This window comes from Ursus arctos, unplaced genomic scaffold (genome assembly GCF_023065955.2).
Source record: "Ursus arctos isolate Adak ecotype North America unplaced genomic scaffold, UrsArc2.0 scaffold_18, whole genome shotgun sequence".
Lineage (NCBI taxonomy): Eukaryota > Metazoa > Chordata > Mammalia > Carnivora > Ursidae > Ursus > Ursus arctos.
The window spans coordinates 15,134,745-15,155,078 of NW_026622852.1; positions in this window are offsets into that span (position 1 = coordinate 15,134,745).

A 20,334-nucleotide genomic window follows, 5' to 3' on the forward strand; every position below is an offset into this window, starting at 1 on the left:
TGAATATGTCATCCTTAGATTCAAAGAATAGACATACGAATTTGTAAAAATTATTCTTTAAAAAAAGATGACCTCGTTTTGTTTACATCTTGAAACCCCTGGAATGGGACTATCTGGACCTATTCGTTGCACAAGAATTTGCTGGTAGCAACTATATCGTTCAAGTACCAGTTTATTCCTTAAAAACGAGAGAGAGGCTGGGACACAGTTGTGGGAGGAGATGCTTTCCGAACCCCTTATGACAAATTATAATTAAATTAAACTGGAAGATACTGAGGAGAAAACTGATGTGATGGACAGCAAACGGGGGCAAGGGCTGTCCGACCTCCCATAGACTAAGGTGAACTCCATTGCGCCCACCCTGCTCCTGGAGGCCCTGTGCCATCACGGCTCTCCAGAGAGGTAGAGACACGCTGGGGAAAAACCAGCAGGGCTGTTGAATGGCTCACAGACGCGATTTTTATCAGCAGAGTCCAAGCCTCGTACAGGAAGCCAACCCCCATCCGTGATGCCAGAGAGCCTCCATCCGAAGGTGACTCACTTGGCGCTCTTCAACTGAATGGGGCATTTAATTAAGCTTTTTTTTTTTTAACCTCCTACTGATTTCTCTTTCCTCTTGTGAGGTATTTCAGGATGTGTTAGAAACACAATGGTTTGGTTCTATTGTCTTGCCTGGCCTTCTTAAGAAACTCGTTCTAGAGGGAACAGAGGGAAAAAATGTGTGTGTGTGTGTGTGTGTGTGTGTATGCATATATATACCTATATATAAGTGTGTGTGTGTGTGTGTGTGTGTGTGTGTGTGTGTGTAGTCTAAAGTTGCATCTCCATGAAACCCAAATGATAGAGTCAGATCAGTCTGGCATCATGTTTGGCAAAATAATGCTTTGTTGGCTTATAAACTAGCATTAAGGTACAGGAACAGCCTAAGTGTTTTTAAGGTGGAAATGGAGGTACTGACTAGAAAGAAATTTTTCTTCTGTCACAGCTTTAATGTGTTCTGTTCATTTTCAACTTAGAATATTGGGGTAAGCCCCCCCCATCCCACTTATTTATGTAGATGGCTCCCGAGGATACTTCCTTCATATTGTTTCTGGATTAGGGATTTTGGGGGGTTTCTTTTTAGCTTTAAAGAGAAATAGGGAAGAAAGTGTGCCTGCTTAAAGACTAATCCCTACGTGTAGTGAGATGCTTTTGGGGTGGGGCAGTGGGTACTCTGGGAAGGTAGGCAGCAGGCTATCGGGCAAAGGAGCCCCAGAGTTGGAGACAGGAGACTTAGATGCTTACCCTGACTCTGCCTCTATTTACTTAGATCTTTCTTTCTTTCTTTCTTTCTTTCTTTCTTTCTTTCTTTCTTTCCAGAGATCATCTTTACCAAGTTAATTAACCACTTGGGGGGATCTACATTTTCTAACCTGTAAAATGCTAGATTGAATCATCCTTACAATATCCTGCAGCTTTTGTATTCTAGGATTCTTTTTATGATATGTAGGTTGCAAATGCAGAAAAGACCTAGATATAGAAAGAGGCAAGTCATTGTTCCTAATAACACGATTGGATTTCACTACAGAGTTGATCCAACAGTTTGAGGTCTTACAAATAATTTTAAATGTCCGAAAAATATTCAATTGACCAGAAAGTGAATGATTTAAGTTTCATGTTCTATTAGTTTACAGAGAACATAAAAACATATGTGATAAGAAATAATCCAATATGGATCCGTTTGCTAGTCCAATTTTTTTTCTCTGATATTCACTCCAGGGGTATTTTATGGTGAAAGATCCACGTACACTGAAGAACTCGCAAGCATCTAGATGGTCCTTCAAATCCCATAATATTGCTTAACAATCAAGTTTTTCATACTTTGAGTTACCCAAACCCTTTCTACGGTTATTTTCAGAAGAAAATTAATAGTATATGCTTTTCTTAGAAAATTAAGAACAAGACTCGTATGCCTTCTCTCTACTCCATGATCTTCTCCTAGGCAAGCCCATCAAGCCCATAGTTGTAACTCTTATTTTTATACAGATAAACACCTGAGCACCAAACCCATGTTGTATGTGGGAAGTCTCCACTTAGGAGCCTCTGTGACAATATAAATTTGACCTCATCTTTTGCCAAAACCTACTGTTCCTCCTGGGGTTCCTATCTTGTTATTGGCTCTACCCACTGGTCATCCGAGTTAAAACCCGGTGGTCATCTCTCCACATATTTCTACCTCACACACCATATTCAGTTGCTTTAAATACTGGTAAATGAGGGACAACTCCACTTGTGCGTACACGTGTGTGGCTAAACCATTCTCTGACACTCTTTGCAATGAGATGGAAATTTCAGCGAGTCCCATTAAAGAACCTCACGTGAACTTTTATCTCCTGTTAAATGCAATACCCACAAAGAATTGGATATTATCTACATGGCTTTTAGCTCTCTGCTTTGGTGGTGGAAACTTCTAACTGTCCGAGTGGTCCTAAGCCTAAACTTAATATGGTTTGTTCATGATTGGGGCGGATGACAGAACTCAGTAACCCAAACCTACAAATTGAAACTCTAAAGGGAATTTCCAGGCTACTGCTCCAACAAGAAGAAAAGGGTGGGCAAATTCCTTGATTATTTTTCTCAGAACAGAGATGGAAATACTTTTCCCAGCATTCCCGGTGGTCTAATGCAACTAGCCCTTACCTGGGTGAAACCCGCTGGACCTTAATCAAAGGGACAAGTCTTTATGTACTCAAAGTGTAGTCTCTAGATCAGCGAAATCTTGGGTGCTACCCCAAGCCTATTGAATCAGACAGAAACTCTGGGCACACACACAGCAATGTGTTTTAACAAGCCCTTCAGGTGAATCGGACACATGCTAGACTGAGATGACTGACTTCCAAAACCAAAGAACTTCAAGCATTGAACTTAAATATATTATTAAACCTCTTTCAGGGTACATACGCAAATATTTAATGGAAAGGATATTATGACCTTAGACGTAATTTATTCAAAAAATGACAGTCAACAGTTATAATGGGCAATATTATTATCAATGTCAAATCCTGAAAAAAGGAAACAATTTTCATGGGGTGGATCTATATCTTCCAAGTTTTGGTCCCCAAAGAAAGGAGCTTTTACTTTGTTTTGCAAACTCTACCATAGAATCCTTTCTTATACCCATTTCTGCGTATCTATTCTTCGCATTATGGCCTGAGTTTATGTCGTCAGCACCATTTACAAAGCTATTAAGTAGTCTCCTACGTGTTCACAGATGGTCATCCTTCATAGAGCTGCTCAAAACATCTTTCTGAAACTTATGTCAAATCAGGTTCCTTTATCTTTTCAACATTGCCTTGTAAAAGCGATTTTTCCTAGTTTTTAAGTTTTATCACTAATGACTCATCTGTGCTCTGGGTTTCACACCTTCTCCCTGTGCTCTCTGGATGGGTCACCTTGGACCCTTTAACGCTGCCCAGACGCATACGTACTTTCACAACTCTGTGCCTCCACTCATTCTATTCTGCACGTGAAATCATCTCATCATGCCTTCTATTAAAGTTCTACACCTTCCTCTGTGATACTTTCTCTGATTCTTCTTACTGGAATTAGTTTCAGTCTTTACTAAGTCTGGGAAGAATGGAAGGCACATAAGGCATCCTGGTTTAATGCTGCGTGTCCACTATCCAATGTAATCTTTATAACCATACGTAGCAATTCTATGGTCCCCATTTTACAGATGAGTAAGTTGAAGTTCAGAGAGATTAAGTAACTTGCCCAGTATCACATTAACAATAACTGGTGGAGAAACGATTCAAACCCAGCTGTATTTGTGGGTCGGGGCTGGTGATCTTCTGACTTACCTGATGGGCCGCCATCTAACCTTTATTTCAATACCTCACATTGTAGCAATGTATGTGACTCTATCTTCCATAAACAACTTGAAGGAAGTATTATTTATCTTGGATGCCTGTTGCCATTACAAACTGTTACATATGTAAATGCTCAATAAATGTTTGTTGTAACTAAATTAATCAAATTCCTTTCCAGCCACTTTCAACTAAGATATTTTTCAAATATAACCATCTCTCTTTAACTCCGGTTCTTCGTGAGGGATACACTCCTCGTTAATTAGTCACCGCATGAGAAGCGAGTGAATCAATGCTGACGCTGGTAAAATTTTCACTTTTTTACTTCTGCAATGCTGACAATGCCGCCGTTGTATGACAAACATTTTGGCTCAGCTCAGATTTAATAAACCAAACTGTTTGTACATGCGAGTGTAATAGAGGGCCCCCTTTCTTCTTGCACAAATTGCGGCTTGATTATTAATTATAAACGCCCAAGGACTCTGTGCCTTCTGCAGGCTACAAGTTCTTCCTTGTCTAAGCTTTGCTTTTCTTTTCAGAATGACAAATGAAGAAATGAACCAAATTTGTATCAAGAGATACCATAACGGGGGCGCCTGGGTGGCACAGCGGTTAAGCTTCTGCTTCGGCTCAGGGCGTGATCCCGGCCTTATGGGATCGAGCCCCACATCAGGCTCCTCCGCTGTGAGCCTGCTTCTTCCTCTCCCACTCCCCCTGCTTGTGTTCCCTCTCTCACTGGCTGTCTCTATCTCTGTCAAATAAATAAATAAATTCTAAAAAAAAAAAGAGAGAGATACCATAACGAACAAGCAATAGTTTGGAGAATTTAATTACTATGGTCAATCTGCTTAAAAGGGACTAAAGCCAAGCAATTGGCTCAAATGCCTGCTTCACATATATATTATAGATGCAAAATAGGTTGGCTCATTCAGACCAGCAACTCTTGGTCTTAATATCGCAGCAGCAATGGGCTTGGCTCTAGGCGTGCGGAGTTCTTACCCAGCGTATTCACCTTAGGCACTAGAATCTCAGCACATTTCCCCACCTCCCAGCTGCCCCTGGAGCACCTCCCTCTGCCCTGTCTACACAGGCTTATCAGATGCTTGGCGTCCTGATTGGCTACATCTCTTCCGAAGTGCTTATCTCTGGAAACCATCTTCCCTTCCTTTCTAGCAGTTTTTCTGGGGTCTGCCTTTGAACTTACCTGCTCCTTTAAAGGACTCACCAGGCTGCTTGGCCTCAAAGTAGATGCAAGGGCTGAAAGGCTCAGCTAACTTACACTCGAAAAAAATTTTTTTTAAGATTATCTATTTATTTGAGAGAGAAAGAGAGAGAAGGGGGCAGGGAGTGGGAGAGGGAGAGAAGCAGACTCCCCATCGAGCACAGAACCCAATGCAGGACTGGATCCCATGACCCTGAGATCATGACCTGAGCCGAAATCAAGAGTCAGACACTCAACGGACTGAGCCACCCAGGAGCCCCATCAGCTAACTTACATGCTAAAAGCAAAGTCCAAGAGTCCGAGGGAAGGAAGGAAGGATTAAGATAGTTCCAAGAGAATCACTGTGGAAGTGATCAGCACCATCTGGGAGGTGAAAAGACAAGCGAATTAAACTGAATCAGTTATGTCTTTTAAGGCGTCCAAGCCAAATGATCAAAGCAAGAATTTGAATTTCTCAAACTACCATCGGTTGCTGAAGAGAGAAAAATTTATTCGAAGTCATTAAGACAATCCCTATTTGGCTAATTCAACTGAAATGTCAGATGTTCATCCAGTTTCTGAGCATAACAGAGGAAATAAGAGAATGAGCTCCATCCTAGTTATTTTTATAGCCTTAATTGCTTTCTTACATTTCCAAATGACAACAATTCACTTCACAAAGCCACGTCCACCAGAATTTCCTGCTCTTCATCTATTTTTCACCAATTTCTCTTCCTGACCTTATTCTTTCTCTCACCCTTTCCCTTAACATCTTTTTTAAATTTCAAAGAGGCAAACATTGGGGCATAGCCAGGTTTGGGCAATAAGCTTAGGGCAGGAAGGTGTGGTTAGGGTGGAGGTGGTAAGAAAGCATTCTAGTTCTTTTATTTTCTTATTTCAGGTCTGGGTAAAAAATGCAGCCTTTGTATGTGTGGGTGTTTTTCTATGATGCATGGGTATGCACAACTCTATTCTCTCAAATGACTAACTATGAGTATGCTCCTCTTGGAACAGTCTATGAATTTCTATTAGTTACAAGGGAAATTGTACACTCACAGGTAATTTTGCATGACTGCTCAAATTCTCAAATAATGCAAACAACTGAACTCGTTCACAAAAAGAGATAGGGAGATTGGTTTTTTTTTATTTGATGTTTGTTTTGAATGGGAATAACCATATGCTAATTAAAGCATTTCTTCCAAAAGTATCACTCTGACTGGATAAATGCCTTCACAGGCAAAAGCTGAATTTGATTCAGAATTGCCTTCATAACAACATAATCAAAGTATCCTAGAAATATTAATTTCCCCACAGAAAGCAGGTGATTCAGTGATTAATAGGCACTTTCTGTTTTCTTTATAGAAATCTATGTAGAAGGATGTTTTGTGGTTGGTTTATGATTTGCGGGCGGATGGTTAGCAATGATGCTTTGAAATCAAAGAACAATGAAGAAGGAATACACCTTGAAGACCACCTGGTACAATGCTTCATTTTATAGACAGATTCCATAGCTCCCTGATGAGTGACTCCAGATTATCCACTCATTAGGGGTGGAGGCGGGTCGGCTTTTCTGCACCTTTGCGTTAAGCCCCGGTCCTTTCCATTCTAGGATGCTATGACTGATCAAACTCTATTAGGTTCATGAGTGTTGAAAGAAGTAAAACACTCTTGGGCTTGTAACATTGTGAAGAAGAGTGTGGATGGTATAAATGCTTGTTACAGTCTTAAATTCAATCAGGTACAGCTGTGCTCTTACATTAATGTCCATCTATTTGTCTTGACTCCTGCCAAAGTGACTATTTTAGGGTGATGACCATTGAAAAGTCACAACACAATGTAAATAGATGTTTGTAATATGTGGGGAGCATTCTGATTCCCAAGTCCATTATAAATGACACATAAATAGTACAAAAGAGGCTTAATGTCAGCCTCGTTACTTCCTTATTTAGAAAGCCTCCGTCAAGTTTCATTACAAATAAAAAAATCAAGATTAAATTGGAATTCCCATAGAAGGACCTTTTTTAAGATTTATTTATTTATTTTAGAGTGGTGGAGGGGCAGCAGCAGAGAATCTCAAGCAGACTCCCTGCTGAGTGCAGAGCCCAACATGGGGCTTGATCTCACGACCCTGAGATCATGACCTGAGCCAAAATCAAGAGTTGGATGCTCAGCCGACTCAGCCACCCAGGTGCCCCCAGAGAAGTAAATTTTTAATGGAAAAAAGGGAATAGGTGCATCAAACTGACCAAACAAAATTTACAAGGTTGAGTGGGAAAGCCCTCAGCTAACTCTGAGGAGAAGATCAATTCCATGCCAATCGTACTGAGTGACGTGTAGTTATTCTAAATAGTCTCCAGCTTTCAACATGAAAAATGTCCTTTTCTTCCTACTTCTTAAATTTTTAAATTTACCTTTGGTTGTTTGACATAATGTTGTCTGGGGGGAAAAAAGAAAGTAAATGTGAAGTACACTCAAGGTAAAATACAGAAATTATTCTCCCTAGTCATAACTCCACAGAACTTGTATACATATCTGCAATTTTCTCATGTTGTTTTTTTTAATCTTTCTGAAATACTTCTTTTTCACAATCTCATCTTATTTTCATTTTTCCTACTCTTCCCAATGACATCAGAGAAAAGAGAAGAAAAAGACAAAGAGAGATAGAGGAAAAAAAATATATATGTATATATAGCTTTTTCTGTTTTTGTTTGTGACCAAGGTCAACATTGACAGTGATAAGTCATACTGATAGCATGTACCCTTGACATGATATGGTTAGGATGGTACTTTACTTCTGTGGTCTTCATTTCCAAAACCTTTAACTCTAGTCTAATCATGAGAAAAACATCAGTCAAATCACAATTGAAGAGGATTCTACGAAATGCTTGATCAGAACTCTTCAAAACTATCAAGGTCATCAAAAATAAGGACAATCTGAGAAACTGTCAAAACCAAGAGTAGCCTAAGGAGATGTGATTATTAAATGCAATGTGGTTTCCTGCATGGGAATTGGGAACAGAAAAATTCATTAAGGTAAAAAAGGACATTTAGATAAAATGTAGACTTTAGCTAATAAAATGTGTCAGTACTAGCTCACTGGGGCACCTGGGTGGCTCAGTCGCTTAGGCGTCTGCCTTCAGCTCAGGTCATGATCCCAGGGCCCTGGAATACAGTCCCTCATCAGGCTCCCTGCTCAGCTGGAGCCTGCTTCTCCCTCTGCTTCTGCCTGCCGCTCCCCCTGCTTGTGCACTTTCTCTCTCTCAAATAAATAAAATCTTTAGGGGGGCCTGGGTGGCTCAGTCGTTAAGCGTCCGCCTTCAACTCAGGGCCTGATCCCAGGGTCCTGGGATCGAGCCCCACATCGGCCCCCCAGCTTCCCTGGGAGCCTGCTTCTTCCTCTCCCACTCCCCCTGCTTGTGTTCCCTCTCTCGCTGGCTGTCTCTCTCTCTGTCAAATAAATAAATAAAATCTTTAAAATAAATAATAAATAATAAATAAATAAAATCTTTTTAAAAAAGAATTAAAAAATACTAGCTCATTAATTGTGACAAAGAGGGGAATAATACTAGGGGAAATTGAGAACTCTTGTACTATCTATGCAATAATTCTGTAAATCTAAAACTGCTATACAAAAATATAACATTATTTTCTTATTATGCTTTTTTAAAGCATGTTGGGGTCTGCGCGCAGAAACGCCCAGACGAGTGGGGAAGGTGCACACATGCAAAGGCATAGACATCATAGCCCACTCGCCTCCTCCCCTTCCATTTTATTTTCAGGAGAACCAAGCCCCAGCAGCCTCAAGATCCTACCTAAATAAGATCGCTGAAAGAAAAATGGAGTTAGAAATCTGGGCTTCGTGTTAGTCTCTCCCATTTCCTAGCCATATGACCTTGGGCAAAGTGCTTACATTCTTTCAGCTTTTTTTCCCTTACATGTAAAATGGAACTAACAATTTCTGCTGGGTTGGCAAGACTGTTTTAAGGATCAGATGGGAAAAGAGGTGTGAAAGGACAAGTGAAAACTGAGATTATTTCCTCCCCATCCATCCCCCTCAGGCCCATGTGCTAGAGGACTGGCTCTGTTTCTTCCCTGCTCAGCCTCACTGTGTAGGAACAATGGGCAAAATCGCAGTACCAGCAATGAAGAGCAACGAGCGCGGCCCTAGGTCTCACTCACCCACATGGTTAACCTGGGAGGTCACTATATTGAAGTGCTTCCGGTTTCTTTTAAATGAAATATGGTGGATACATGTTACATTAGTTTCAGCTGTACAGCATAGTGATTGGACAAGCCTATACGTTATGCTGTGCTCACCACCAGTGCCGCTCCCATCTGTCACCATACAGCTATTCCAGTACCATCGACTGTTCCCTATGCTGGACCTTTCATCCTTGTGACTTACTCCTTATTTTGGAGTGTCTGAATGCAAACACAGCATCTGTTGTCAGAGAGCCAGTGTGCGAAACTTACACCAACCACCCTTGCTATGGTTAATTAATTAATTTAATCCATTAATTTCTCTATATTTCAATTTCTTCACCCTTAAAATGTGGATCATATTATTTACTCTACCTACTTCCTTTAGCATCCTACATTTATTATAGAAAATGCCACATATTAAAATTATCCCCTTCCCATTGTCTCTAGAAGACTATTATAAATTCCTTCCTATCATTAAACAGTGCTTGTTTGTAGTGACACACTCAGAATTTGGTATATATTAGACGCTAAACAAATGTCTGGTCATTTTGAGATTGAAATTTCTACGTGTCAAATTTCACCTCCGTGACTAAACCCATGATCTCATCTAACCTTTGAAATTGTTCTGGTAAGAGGGAATGAGTATGTCCATTTTATAACTTTCATTCTGAAAGTGACCAAGTACACGCTGTGCCCGCAAAGCCTTGCTTGGCGTGTGCACATCTGAAAACCCCTGGTCTGGAATGTTCTTGTCTCCATGTTACCATAGTTCACGCTCTCACTTCTTACAAGTTTTTACTCAAATGCCACTTTCTCCTTGAGGGCTTCTCTAACCATCCTCTGTAAAATCTCAAATCTCCTCTCTACCTGTCAGCTTCTTCCCCACAACTTGTTTTATTTTTCCCTATAGAGTTTATTATACCCTAATTCCCTAAATAACCTACTTATTTAAATGTTACTTATAGGGGCGCCTGGGTGGTGCAGTTGTTAAGCATCTGCCTTCGGCTCAGGGCGTGATCCCGGTGTTGTGGGATCGAGCCCCACATCAGGCTCTTCTGCTAGGAGCCTGCTTCTTCCTCTCCCACTCCCCCTGCTTGTGTTCCCTCTCTCGCTGGCTGTGTCTCTCTCTGTCAAATAAATAAATAAAATCTTTGAAAAGAAAAATAAATAAATAAAAAATGTTACTTATAATTTAAAATGTTACTTATAATTTATTAATCCAATATTCACTGAGCACCAGCATGATATCAGATTTTTTTTTAAGATTTTATTTATTTATTTATTTGTCCGAGAGGGAGAGACAGAGAGAGAGAGAGAGTGAGCACAAGCAGGGGGAGCAGCAGGCAGAGGGAGAAGCAGACTCCCCGCTGAGCAAGGACCCCCCCCCCCCCCCCCCGCAATGCAGGACTTCGTCCCAGGACTCTGGGATCATGACCTGAGCCGAAGGCAGATGCTTTACTGACTGAGCCACCCAGGTGTCCCGATATCAGATTTTTATGCACTCTGAGTGAGTTTCGAGTTTTGACAAATGTACACACCCATGTAATCACCACCATAATCAAGATATAGAATATTTCCATCATTCCAAAAAGTTCCCTCTTGCTCATTTGGAACTTCCCCACCCCCACATCACGATCCTTGCCCCCAGGCAACCACTCATGCTTTTTGTTGCTAAGATCACCTAAATAACCTACTTCTAAATTTATGTATTATCTGCCTACCTCTTACCCCTCTACACATACACACTAGAATGTTCAGCTGCATCAGGTCAGAGGTTTTCATTTACAGCAGTAATCTGAGAGCCTAGAAGAGGACTGATACACTGGATGAATGAAGAATGAATGAAATGAGTGAATGAATGAAGTTTTTTTAATCTTAGCAGGATGACCCCATGCGAGATCACACGTCCTTTCTCTGTTAGTTCCTTTCTCTCTTTAAGGGGAGTTGGGGCTTGGTTACATTCAGCTCTCCCATTTTAAAAAAAAATTTTTAATTTAAATTCAATTTAGGTAATATACAGTGTATTATTAGTCTCAGGTAGAGTTTAGTGATTCCTCAGTTGCGTATAACACCCAGTGCTCATTACACCACCTGCCTTCCTTAATGCCCATCACCCAGTTACCCCATCCCCCTCCAGCAGCCCTCAGTTTGTTTCCTAGAGTTCAGAGTCTCTTATGGTTTGCCTCCCTCTCTGTTTTTCTTTTCTTTTCTTTTTTCTTCCCTTCCCTTATGTTCATCTGTTTTGTCTCTTAAACTCCATATGAGTGAAATCATATGGTATTTGTCTTTCCCTGACTTATTTTGCTTAGCATAATGCACTCGGCTCTCCCATTTTTATCGTTTTGGTTCTTTAAAGGAAATGAGAGATTTTTAAATGAAGTGCCTTATATCTTTGTGAGCTTTTGTTGATATTATTGTTGTTTTATTTGTTTTAATGTCATTTAGATTCCTACGTTAGAGATTAGGAGTACTGCTTGGTACTCAGGAAGCTCTTGGATCCCCCGAATGAAATTTCAGCTGCCCAAGCTGTCATAGAGAAGGAATTAAAATAAAGCCAAGGAAATTTCTTTACTATGTCTTTAAAGAATCACTGGCTTAACATGTCACATTTATGCTAAGGGGGAAAAAAACACGCACACACACAAGACGAGAATAGGTGGGGGTGGAATCATTTTAGAGCTCAAAAGATTAACGACAGAAGGAGATGGTAACTAAAGGCTTGAAGGACAATTAGAAAATAAGTTATAATTGCCAGGATGTTCTTTTGACCCATATTGGCTGAAGAGTTTCAATTCATGTAAAAATGCTTCGGATTTTCTGTGATGTGATAGGAGAATATTTTCTTTAAATTCTAACTTCATTCAAATGAGTCTTTCTGTAAGTATGGGCTTGGAAGGATTTAAAGAAAGCCTAGTACATAGACCAGTTGTTTTCATATTAAGAATCACGTAGGAATCTTGTGAGAATACAGATTTCTGGGTCCTTCTGAAGCCCTGGATCATAGTCTTCATCAAGGCAGGGATTTGTTAATTTTGTTCCCTGCAGTAGCCTCAAGACCTACAGAGCCTGACACATAACAGGTGTTCAGCAAATGATGCTGCAGGAATGAAGGAGAATCGAAGGACGGAGGAATCCTGAGAACTCGTAGCTTTGAAAGTTCCCCTGGTGCTTATGCTGTAGGAGGTCCTCCTACCCAACCACAACTGAGAAACCCTAATTTAGACTTTCAAATTATTCATCACTGTAGAGTAGTGATGTCATCACTATTGTACATACTTCACTGCTTACTATCTTTAACGGTTCCTGACTTTGCTTTCCAAACATTTTTATTGTTAAGTATCACACACGTAGAGAAAACTTAAACGTCAGCTTCATAAACTATTATAAAGCAAACAACTGGGTAACGACCACCCAGATCAAGAAATAGAAAATTGCCACTCTCTAGAAGCCCCCGTGTGCCCCTTCCCAACTGTGACATTGTCTCTCATCCCTGAAGAGACTCACAGCCATGATTTTCTGGTACTCAAGTTCTTGCTTTTCTCCCCCATTTGCCATTGAAACACGCATCCCTAAACACAGTAGTTTAGTTTTGTTTATAAATAAATAGAACCAGACAATGTGAATTATTTTGTGCCTGGCTTCTGTTACTCAATCTATGTTGGAGCGATTCATCCATACTGCTGTGAATACTTGAATTTGTTCATTTTCTTGCTGTTTGTTATTCCGTGGTCTGAAAGGGTTAATCCGAAGGACCTTATTGTTATTACTAGCAGGAGAAGTCAGGTTGAGTTTCCTGACGTTTACATCAGCAAGAGAGACAAGGACACAGACACAAAGATACCATACAAGTGCGGTGTATATAAAGCTGTGCTTTAGACAAGCATACCCAGCCAACAAGTTGCATTGATCGAGTAACAATTTCATCTATTTGTATTAACCAAAGTGCATAGAATGGCGACTCAGAGCCTCTGAGTAGGCTAAGCACGCTCTGCCTCTTCCATTGAAGGTTACTGAACCCAGGGAGGTAGAGCCTGGTGCCAATGAGTGTGGACTTTGCCGTCAGGCTATCTGCGTTGGATCACTGCCTCTTTCATTTACTGTCTGTGTGCTCTTGGGAACTCACCTACTCTTCCTGACCCTTGGTCTGCTTGTCTATGACGTGGGGATCTTACTAATACTTACCTTACAGGATTATTGCAGTAATTGAAAAAGGGAAGGTAGGAGAAGCACTTAATATTGTGTACCCACTAAATGTCAGACATGCCCCGAGGGCTTCTAATGGTTTTACGTCTAATTAATTCATTGAACCTTCCTTCAACTTAAGAGATCCACAAAGGAAATCTGGGAAATGCAAAGGTATGAGAGACAAAACCAAGGTGAGACTTGGGTGTCTAAGGTCAAGTGGATTCTATTCCAGTTCTGCTGTGCACTTTAAAATAGCACAGAATAACCTCTAAAAGTGAGCCTGGGGAGTTATTTAGAAACATACTTGCAAGGGATGCTATTTTTCAATGCCTTTACTTTTTTAATGAATAGTGACTCATTTTATAAATAAAATTGTCTCTCTCTCCAGTTGTTTCTTTTAAACAAAGAGGTTTATGCCTGCAGAGTCTTACTGGATCAAGGGCTTCTTTATCGTGTATATCTGTATCTTCTGTTGGCTTTGTTTCCCTGGAGAGTCCTGACCAACACACTAACACACGTGCTGGAGGAAGAGGAGAGAGCAAAGGCCATAATGCTGCCCAGGTCTCTGGTCTGGGCACTTAGACGTGTTGGGGAAGTTAGGCATTGACCAATACCAGCACTGCAAGGGGAAGAAAACCACCTTCCACTTTTCAGATGATGACAGTAGTTTTCCATGCCCCCCCCCTTTTTAGCAAGCATAAATTCATCAAAGCTAGTTATTACAAACTCACATACATGTATATTTAGTTCTCTTTCTCCAAGTGGGTTTGACCTCTGCTGTGTAATTTTCCTCACTCTGTTGAGCTAAGAAGACTGAATAACTGAGGGAACTTGAGTTCTGATATAAGCAGCATGTTAACTGTACCAAACATTTGAAAGAAAAATAGCCCTGTAAAATCCTGGATCGGTTGATATCAGTAAGAGTGAGTGTAGACAGGTTGAGCGGTGACAGAACCTTATGAGGTTTTAAAGTTTTGTTTATTTATTTGAGAGAGCATGGGAGAGAGAGAGAGAAAGCACAGGTGCATGAGTGGGGAGGAGGAGCAGAGGGGGAGGGAGGGCAAAGGGGAAAAAATCTCAAGCAGACTCTTCACAGAGCTTGGAGCCCAATGGGGGGTGAAGGGGCTCAATCTTACAACCGTGACATCATGCCCTGAGCTGAAACCAAGAGCCGGTCGCTTAACCAACTGAGCCACCCAGGCACCCCATAACCTTATGAAGTTTTAAATCACATCCCAATTATGCCAAGACTGCAGTGGGCCCCCAGATGTCCTGAGGGAGACAAGATGGCCAGGCTCTTATTTGACCCACTAGCTCCAAGTCCCATTTTTAAATTGTGCACTTGACTGCATTTAAAACATCAAATGTTGAAATTTTGGAAAACAAGCAAAAAAAAAAAAAAAAAAAACCTTCTGTAAGTACTTCAGAGAGAAATAGCTACCTATGCCTTTGAAAGGAGCTTAGTCAGGGCTTCACTTTCCAGGAGCAGGCGAGGTTATTTGCGGATTTCTCCTTTCTCCCTTTCTCTCCTGCTAAGGGATTCCTTTCATGTTATCATCCCTTTGATGATTGCTCTGTTTGATGGAGACTCCAAAGAAGATCAACATGGAAAATGAGATGTTTAAAATGCTTCTCAGCTGACTTTAAAAAGATCTGTAGGGCAGCAAATTGTCTGCAAGAACCACAGAAAAGTTTCAAGTGTTCTGAGGACCCAGGAATATTTCTCCTACCTGCGCTACAATATCCACCAGCGCTTCCTGTCGTAGTACTTTCTGGAAGGATGGGGTTTGTGCAGGTGAGCACACGCAGCCTGGGTAAACACAGACCCGCTTAAGGAACTCCATTTCTTTATACTATGCCGTAATTTCTGTGAGGAGCTCTATCTCTCAGCCTCTAGAATTGGCAAATGAGATGAAAAAGGCTTTGCAAACTTTCGGTAGCCATGGAACTCGTCTCCAAACAAAACCTTATACTGAAGTCCAATAGTATAAATACAAGTTGGAAGCTGGAATAGACCCCTCCTTCAATCCTCTTGGTCTCTTGCAGGGACCCTTAAACCAACTGATGCAACTATCAGGGCTCCAAAGAGGAAGTCTTAAAAACATTCTTTCAGACTCTATGTGGATCTTGTTACATACATAATAAATTCATTCATGGATAATAACGGTTGATATTTTAAAGCACTTTTATTCTGAGTATGATATTAAATGCAAGTATTTTCCATTATTTAAATAAGCGGTGGTTAAAGTACAAGAAACGAAGCATGCTTGACTGATACTATGATGAGTTCGGTTGGTAAATAAAATACGTTAAAATTATTACCCAAGACGTGATTAGGATTTTGATGGAGTAACACCTTATGAGAAAGACATAAGAGGTATCCGTTTCTGATAATATGACAGAAAAAAGACCCTGAAATCCTCCAGGCACAAAACATCCAGTGCTGTGGGGCATGGAAACAACACACACACACACACACAATATACACACATATACACACTTTTAAATGCACACTTTTAATGGAAGAGAATGGAAGAAGAATTATCTGAGGCTAAGAACAAAGCAGAACACACCAGTTTGTGAAGGGGTATGAACACTGAAACTGCCACAGGCCTCAAGGGCATGTACAGAGCTCTGTGTCCAAGGGCTTCCACACAAAGAAGTTAGTGTGAACAACAGGACCATGGGGTTGCGCAGAGTAGATCACCTTAGTCTCACCCACATAAGAGCAAGCACAGCAAGGCTTGCACTTGCTTGCAAAAGTCCATTGTTAAATTTTCAGGAGTTTTCCAAGCTGGTTTATTTCACATCGGTGGCTTGAAGTCAGCTATGGCGAGAGTTTTTACAGCCCAGAAACCCACTTAGGCTATAAATTAGGATCTCTCTCTTTCTTCCAGATAGTCATTTGCTGAACAGTGTTAAACTAAATGAAAATCTCCAAGGAGAGGCAAACAGCAAAGGAAAATGTTGTGTTCTAAGCTTTGGGTAGAGGTGAAAAAAAATAAAACCTCCTTTGAGATTTCAAGGTCATCTTTGACTCTCAACATATTTAGTCCGGCATGCATAAAATTTGCATGGTTTAAAAAAACTCTCTAAGGCAAAAATATTGTTAAAAATTAAGGTTAAGTTGTAGGTTAACATCTCGAGCTGAGTATAAGATGAGCCCTAGAACATCTTGCGCCAGAAAGTGAAGAAGTGATCAAAGAATGATGAGGATATGTCAAAATGACACAGAACCAGTTTGAAAGAGCTTCTGGTCCAATCTGGGGCAACGTGGGTCGTATTAATGCAGTGGGATACTATTTCACAATAGAAAGGGAGGAGCTCCTGAAACCCACAACAATATGGGTGAATCTCAAACGCACCATGCTTAAGGAGACAAAAGGAGACACTAAGACTGAATACCATACTATTTTTTTTTTTTTTTAAGATTTTTTTTTTTAATTTATTTGACAGAGATAGAGACAGCCAGCGAGAGAGGGAACACAAGCAGGGGGAGTGGGAGAGGAAGAAGCAGGCTCATAGCAGAGGAGCCCGATGTGGGGCCCAATCCCAGAACGCCGGGATCACGCCCTGAGCCGAAGGCAGATGCTTAACCGCTGTGCCACCCAGGCGCCCCAATACCATACTATTTCATTTAGATAAAACAGAAAGAGGAAAACTATAGTGACAGAAACACATCAGTTGCTGCGAAGGGTCAGTATTGAGGGGATGAGGGAGAAGTGAAAATGGCACCAGGAACCTTTTTTGGGTAATTGAATTGTTCTGCATTATGTTGGTGGTGGCAGCCTCCTCAATAAAGCTGACTAGAAGAAACAAAAAATCTTATTTGGCAAATGACATGTCAGATAAAGCATAACCAAAATCTACAAAGAACTTATCAACTCAACACCCAAAAAACAACAACAACAAAAAATTCCAGTCAGGAAATGGGCAAAAGACATGAACAGACATTTCTCCAAAGAAGACGTCCAAATGGCCAACAGACATATGAAAAAATGTTCCACATCACTCCACATCAGGGCAATACAAATCAAAACCGCAAGGAGATACCACCTCACACAGGCCAGAATGGCTAAAATTAACAGGTCAGGAAATGACAGATGTTGGCAAAGATGTGGAGAAAGGGAACCCTCTTACACTGTTGGTGGGAATGCAGGCTGGTGCAGCCACTCTGGAAAACTGTATGGAGGTTCCTCAAAATGTTTAAAATAGAGCTACCCTACAATCCAGCAATTGCACTACTGAGTATTTGCCCCAAAGATACAAATGTAGTGATCTGAAGGGGCACCTGCACCCCAATGTTTATAGCAGCCATGTCCACAATAGCCAAACTGTGGAAAGACTCCAGATGTCCATCGACAGATGAATGGAAAAGGAAGATAGATACACAAACACACACACACACACACACAATGGAATACTACTCAGCCATCAAGAAAATGAAATCTTGCCATTTGCAATGACGTGGATGGAACTAGAGGGTATTATGGTAAGGGAATAAGTCAATTAGAGAAATACAATTATCACATGATCTCACTTATATGAGGAATTTAAGGAACAAAACAAAGGATCATAGGGGAAGAGAGGAAAAAATAAAACAAGATGAAATCAGAGAGGGACACAAACCATAAGAGACTCTTAATCATAGGAAACAAACTGAGGGTTGTTGGAGGGGAGGTAGGCGGGGGGATGGGGTAACTGGGTGACGGACATTAAGGAGGGCACGTGATGTAATGAGCTCTGGGTATTACATAAGACTGATGAATCACTGACCTCAACCTCAGAAACCAATAATACATTATATGTTAATTAACTGAATTTAAATTTTTAAAAATACAAAAAAAAAAATCTTGTCACTATATTGACATCAAGAAAGTAAACTTTCAGGCAAGAAGCACTACTTGAAAGAAGGAAGAACATTTCATTATGATGAAAGAGTCAATCTGCCAGGGAAATGCTAGAATTCTAAAGTTGTGTGTCCCAATAATGTAGCTTCATTATATGTATAAAGCAAAAGTTCCGAGAACTAGAAGGAGAAATAGATAATTCCACAATCAGTGAGAATCAGTGACTCTTCCAGCAGCTACTACAAATTTCCGCACAAAAATTAGTAAATTAACTGACAATTGTTAACAAACTTGACCTTATTGACATTTATGGAGCAAACCCAACTACTGTAAAGAACACATTCTCTTCATGTGCATGTGGAGTATTAATCAAAATCAATCATATTCTGAGTCAAAGAGTATTTCTCAACAAATTTTAGGTAATTGAAATCATTCACAGCATGTTCTCTAAACACTGGAAATGAGCTAGGAAAAATGTTAAGAAAAGATAACTAGAAAATCCTCAACTACTCCTATAATATACAAAAGGTTGTATCTGATCTCTTTTTGGTTCCTGGTGTGTGGCACAGAAAGTCAAATACCCTTGGAATCTCCCGGTAGGCGTGTCTTTTGTGTTTCATAATGACTCATTTTTGACTATTCCCAAGTTTATGCTAGTGAGGTGACTCACAGTGAGCCCTTAGATAGTATCAAGGGAGGAGCTGGCTATATCAGAAAAAACACGTGCCTGCTTACGAAGATGTGTCAGCCCCGGGCCCTGACCTCCAGGGACAGGAAAAGGGCTGTGGATAGAGGTCAGTCTCATGGCCACTGATTTCGTCCATCATGACTGCGTAATGAAACCTTGATTGGACTGAACACAAGGTTCAAGGGAGCTTCCTGGGTGGAGAATATATAGATGTACCTAAGGGGTGGCTGCCTCTTGACTCCATGAGGACAGAAGTTCCTCCATTTGGGACCCTTCCAGTCTTGTCTCATGTGGCTCTATGAGTGGCTGTTCATCTGTATCCTTTATAATAAAATAGTAAGTGTAAGTATAGTGCTTTCAAGAATTCTGTGAGTCATTCTAGCAAACTATCAAAGCTGAGGCTATTATGGGAAGCCCTGAAATTTGTAGCTAGCCAAGCAGAAGTGCAGGTGAATTGAGGACACTCGAGACGTAAGGCTTGAAGTGGGGCGGCCTTACGGAACTAACTGGTAAAGACTGTGCTGACTCTGTGTAGTTAATGTCAGAATTGAACTGAATTGAAGGACCGACCCCAAGTGGTGTCAGTAAATGGATGTTGGACAGTAACTTGGAATTTGAGAAACATCTCTCTTAATAATTCATGGATTTTTTAAAAACACTATTGTGTTTCAAAATACAGTGGACCCTTGAACACACATGACTTAGGGGAGCCAACCCTTCATGCAGATGAAAATTTTAACATCACCTTTGACTTCCCAAAAAATTAACTACTATTATCCTACTTTGACTGGAAGCCTTACTGACAACATAAACTGTTGATTAACACATATTTAGTATGTTTTATGTATCACATGCTGTATTTTTACAATAAAGTCAGCTAGATGGAAATAATGTTATTAAGAAAATGATAAGGAAGAGAAAATGCATTTACAGTATTGTACTGTATTGAGAAAAAAATCTGTGTTTAAGTGGACCCACGTAGTTCAAACCAGCGTTGTTCAAGGGTGAACTATATTGGGAAATATTTTGAACTAATTATAATGAATATGCAGCTTATTAAAACTTGCAGGTTTCCTAAGCAGCCTAAAGGTAAATTAATAGATATAAATGCATATCAGAATAGAAGAGAAAGGCTGAAAATTTCCATCTCAGGAAGCTAGAAAAGAATAACAAATGAAACCAAAAATGTAGAAGGAAATAAGTAGTAAAGATAAGAGAAAAAAAATCAAAGAATAGAAAAAAGTGTATTGTAGAGAACATAGTTTTAAAGTAAGTTCTTTGAAATTGATAAGACATAGCCGGACCGATCAAGAAAAAAAGAGAGAGGGAGAAAGAAAATACAAATTAGTAAATGAAAAAAAT